Source organism: Episyrphus balteatus, chromosome 4 (assembly GCF_945859705.1).
Source record: "Episyrphus balteatus chromosome 4, idEpiBalt1.1, whole genome shotgun sequence".
NCBI classification, from domain to species: domain Eukaryota; kingdom Metazoa; phylum Arthropoda; class Insecta; order Diptera; family Syrphidae; genus Episyrphus; species Episyrphus balteatus.
Window position 1 is genome coordinate 13,440,138 of NC_079137.1, and position 6,000 is coordinate 13,446,137.

Sequence of the window (6,000 nt, forward strand, 5' to 3'; positions counted from 1 at the left end):
TCCATAATAGTGCCATTGAAAAAGCACTCACTGACCTTAAAATAGAAGACACGATCATAAAATGGATCGTATGCATGTTGAAAAACAGGCAAATCAATAGTGAATTAGGTGGGTCACATATAAAAATGTACGCATCTAGAGGAACCCCACAAGGTGGTATTCTATCACCTCTTCTTTGGATTTTGGTGATGAATGAGATTCTCATCAAACTAAATTATAGCGGTGTTAAGGTTATAGCCTACGCAGACGATCTAGCTCTTCTAGCGACAGGTAAATACCTAACCACTGTAAGCGAACAATTAGAAAACGCATTATCCAAGGTCAGTAACTGGACCAGGAGATGCGGTCTTAAAGTAAACCCCCTAAAAACAGAACTGGTACTTTTCACAAACAGAAGGAAAATTCCTCCTTTTGCAGTGCCAAGAATTGATGGCACCCCACTTAAGATTTCGGATAAAGCGAAATATCTTGGAGTGATCTTGGATAAGAAACTTAACTGGGGTCCAAACATTCAAGAAAGATACAAGAAAGCCACGTTTGCTCTTTACTCATGTAATAGAATTCTTGGCAGAAACTGGGGACCAAATCCCAAAATAATCATGTGGATGTATACCGCCATTGTCAGACCCATTCTGACCTATGGCAGCTTAGTCTGGTGGCAAGCTCTGGAGAAATCCACGAACTTGAAGACCCTAACCAAAGTACAAAGAACAGCATGCATTAGTACTACGGGGGTGATGAGGTCCACTCCAACCGCAGGCTTGGAAGCAATCCTTAATCTCACTCCCTTAGATCTATTTGTAAAAGAATTAGCGGCAAACAGCGCCCTACGACTCAGTCAAACCAACATTTGGAATACTAGTCAAAATGGCCATACTACGATCCTTTCGAACTACGTTGGCAACAACGTAAGTACAGATTACATGACCCCTTACTTAGACTTCAACAAGTCTTTTAATGTCAGTTTCCCTAACAGACAAGATTGGGAAAACAGTATACCTTTCTCAAATGAGTCGACTATCGCCATCTTTACTGATGGTTCGAAAATGAACACTGGGGTTGGTGCAGGTTTTTACTCAGAAAACCTCAACCTTGCCAGTTCTTTCAGGCTCCCCGATCACAGCAGTGTCTTCCAAGCCGAGATATTGGCAGTGAAAAATGCTGCTAAACAAATATCCATGATGGCGATATCACCTGCTGACATCACCTTTTTCATTGATAGCCAAGCGGCAATAAAAGCAATTTCTGCCACCTTAATCAAGTCAAAGCTTGTTTCTTGCTGTCGCGAAGAGCTTAGGGTTCTTGGTACGCAGCATAATGTAAGACTCTGCTGGGTTCCCGGCCACAGTGATGTGTTCGGCAACGAAAAAGCGGATGAGCTTGCAAGGGAGGGCTCAGTTCTTGATCCCTCTCTCATAGACCATAGCATCAGAATCCCACAATGTGAAATAAAGCGAAATATCGTCAACAATATTTCACAAAAAACTAATGAAAGATGGAACCTCCTAGAAACCTGCGGTCACACCAGGAAACTATGGCCGAACTTCGACGAGAAAAAATCAAATAAGATCTTACTACTTAGTAAACCTTCCTTAAGATCCCTAATAGGCGTCTTAACGGGACATAATCTACTAGGATACCACAAAAAGAAAATGGGGCTTAGTACGGATGATCTATGCAGAGGCTGCGGTAATGAGGACGAACAGGAAAACACTGTTCACTTCCTCTGTCACTGCCCAGCACTCTGTCGCACTAGGAAAAAATTCTTAGGAAACTACTTCTTCAATGAATTAGAAGAACTATCGGAACTCTCAGGCAATAGCCTACTGAACTTTGTCAAGTCCTCCAAATGGCTTGAACAACCATAGCATTCATAGGTTAACACTTTTTCATGAAGTTACAATACTTCAGGGTATCACAAGGGATCTACATTGATCTAAGTGTGACGGTAACAAAATCAACTGTCAGCCCATATTACCTAACCTAACCTATCAGTGTTTGCTGCAATCCTTTGAAGCAAGGTGGAATTTTGTGGTATTTGGACGTACATACCCATGTTGCAATCCATTTTCTTGCATTTATTAATGAGTTCATTGTTTCTGTGGAATCAGAAACAACCTGGGCATTAGGATTCCTTGAATGAAGCTGTCCTGTGTTCAAGTGGTCGAAGAGGTCATTCATTCTCTTGAAAAATGTAGCTGTGGAGTTTGCAATTCGTATCTCTTCGTCGTTCTTGAAGCAATTTACGCTTATTGCATATTGTATGCCTGAGGCAACTGTGGCACTAAAAACTTGAGTGGCATATTTGACTTTTAGTTTGTCATAAGTGCCAGGTTCTACATGACTTTTCGTCAGCTTGTACAGAACTTTAAATGTTCCCTTTGAATCCTCTTCAAAAACCTTTACCAGTATTTTCCAATCGATGATATCCAGTCCTGCATGTATCTGGTGTTGCAAAAGTATATTCCGTATACTTTTGAAAAGGTGGGGGTAATCGTACAGGAGGAAAATTTTTTGGTTCTCTATTTCCACCCAGCATTTATTCTCCAGTGACTGGGTTGCGGTTAATATGTTGTATGCTCTTATGTTTGGTCCTCCTTGGTCGCAAGTTGTGGCAACAATGTTAAGTCCGCATTTTATTACTCCTGTAATAATGACTTTCAACATTTTACTCAATGTTTCTCCCTCTGGAGATCCAACATAGTAGCAAATAGTTTGTTTCCAGTTTTTGTTGAGTCCTCTCAATGTAAAAACTAGAATTTTATTCGCAATTGTCTCTTTCCGTCCAAACTCTCCGTAGTCGGTGAATCCATACACTAAGTCGTCCTTCATGTTGTACTCTAACTCTCTCTTTATAGACATTTCGTCAAAGAGCAGTACACATTTTCTATCCATTGCCGTCATGGCTTTAACTTTTTCGGCGAGCAAATCCTTGACTCTTTGGGTGAACCCGGTAGGTAGACGAATTTCCGAATGCCATCGGTAAATAGTGCTTACCGATGGCATTTTAAAACCCGTACTCACCATAAACTGGTAACACGCTGGAGACTTATAGAAGAATTTAAGAAATAAATCTTTTTCTTCATGTTTCCAGGGTGCTCCCTGTTTATGGAAGAGTGCATATGCAGTTGCAGATGCATATGCAGGTGCTGATGCACGTGTAAGTGCAGATGCAGGTACAGGAAGTCGCGAAGGTTTAGATTGGTTCGGGTTGAATTTAGTTATTCCGGCGTTCAGTGTTGGTGCAGATACAAGTGCGGGTGCAGGTTCACATGCAATAGCAGATGCAGATGCAAGTGTAGGTGCATTAAGAAGTGCAGGTACCGGTACGGGTAATCGCGAAGCATTCGGTTGTCGCGGAGGTCGAGGGGGAGGTGGGGCATATCCGGCATTCAGTATTTCGGCACACGAATTATCTTTCACGAATTCCGTACACTTACAAACCGACGGAAAAGTAATTGGCACGGCTGTCTTTACAATCTTTGTTCGCCATGATTCTGGCCTTCTGTCTCTCACATAGAAGTGCTTTACACACATATAGGATGATGCCGGAGGATCCTTTATATGTGAAGCACATCCATGTTTGATCCAAATTGGCCTTCTATAATCAGTGGGAACTTCGAAGAAAGGCAAAGTACGACTTCGCACGCTTAAACAATTTTTATAGCAGCACCGACTCATTTTGTAGTTAAAAATTAAGTGAAGGAAAAAACCGATAGAATTAAATAGATGCAACGAAAGAATTTACCGAAAAATTAAAGCTTCTAATTAATCAAAATTAATAACACGTAAATTGAAATTGAAAAATTTAATAAATGCCTAAAGAGAAAATAATTTTATGTTTATACGTTGATGAATTTATATGAATGAAAACCTATATAAAGTATAATTTTATAATTGTGTATTAAAGAAAGTAAGCGATCCAATAAACAAATATACAAAAGCGATGAAAGGATTAATTATGAAAGCAAATAATGTTGATTATTAAATAAGTTTAAAAGCAAGTAATGTTATCAAGTAAATAGGATCAATAAGTATGTATTGCAATATATTTATTTAAATAAATTTAGTATGAAAGCAGTTAATGTTGGCAGGCAAATAAATAAAAATAAAAAAAAAATAAATGCACGAAATTGAAGAAAAAAGCAAGTAAAGTAATCGATAATTAGGTATATGAATATATGAATAAAATAAAAAGAAGCAAATATTATAGCACTACAAGTATTAAAAAGTAATATGAAACCTTATTGAATAAATAAATATTAATGCAAAATAAAGAAGTAGAAGATTCGTTTAATTATAAAAAAAAGTAAAGAGAAATATGAAGCAATAATTTAGAGAAAGTTAGAAAAATTATATATTAAAGTAAAAAAAAGTTCTTTTTAGAACTAGGTAATAAGTGAGGAACACCCTATGGATCGTATAGTTTTAAAAAAAACTTGTCGATTCCAAATATGCTAAAACTCACTTAAATATGGTCCAAATAGCAATTAATTGTCTTTTACGTTGGCAAGAAGTTTTAAGAAAAACTTTTTTCACCTTGCAAATAACACTACTCACAATTTAAATCACTTTTTAATTTAAACCACAACCAATATCACAAGCAAGATCACAATAGAAATCAACCGCACTGTAAGCAAATCACAGATTTTCTGATTTTTAAACCATTTTTTTCTTTCACTGATTCAAAAAGGGCGCGAAAAATTGTTCTATAATATGATTTTCATGTATTGTCCCAGTGTACGCCCATTTCTTATTGTATTACATCAACTCCATGAAAAATACCGTTAGGTTTTGCAAGGAGAAAATCGTCCTTGCAGACATTATTGCCACTTTGGTAAATTTATTTCATAATTAAAACTTCAAAAATTTGATATATTTTATTTTTATTCAACATATTTTGTTTAATTAACATTAAAACTACATTTTAAACTCATAAACCACATGGATTGATACATTTGGGTGAGTTTCAACCGTCTTTGAATGCTTTTACGAACCAAAAACAGGATATTTTGATATAAAGTCGTCTTAATGGTTTTTAAAAGATGGATAGAAAAGTTCCTGATTTCATTACGACATTCCTCATTGCTAGAAAATATTGTGAAAAGATTTTTCAAAAAATATATTTGAATTTTTTAATGGTACCTACCTGCATACCTAAGTGCTCCAAAAATTAATTTACGTCTTAACTTTAACAATAAATGTACATATTAACATGAATTGTTTCAAGTTCATACGTTTTTATACATTTACCAATTGAAACTGAAATAAAAGCAATAATATTGAAACAAAAAAAATCTTTTGTCAATAAATTTGCTAAAAGTAATTTTTCCAAGTAGTAACATTACTCCATTCTGTCTTTTTTTCAGTTTCTTCATTCCTTGCTCATTTACACATACAAACACACCAAACGCCAGAATGTAAAAATGAATATTCCCCCTTATATAAAAAGGAAGATAAGCAAATGTCTCTGTCTCATACATTTCATACATGCCTTCTCACGTTTCTCCTTTCGTATAAAATTCCCCTTCAAATCTCTACAAATTCTGCTTTTTCAAGTCACCACCAGAGTTCCCACGATCGTTCCTCTCCACGATAGTACTATAGAAATATATATACAAAGATGTGAATGACAAATTTGAGTGAAGTTGGTGGAAGTTGAATGATTGAATGATGGACTTTGAATGAATGGAACATGAAACAGGTTGAATTGAATCGCAAATGCAAGGTGCAAACACAATGCATTAAGGCGAATACACTTTGCATTTTCTTTTTCGATACTTTTTTTACGTAGTTGAGTAGAGTTAAAACGTAGTTCAACAATATCTAAATCAGGTTTAAAAAATATCAAAAAGTAGGTATATTATATATACCTGTGTATTTTGTCTTCAAAAAGTGTAGTTAATCGCAACAACAAATACTCAAAATAATGAAACTATTTTGGTATAATTGTGTTTAAAGTTGTTGCAAATAAAAAAAAAATAAAGAAATTGGCGCTCG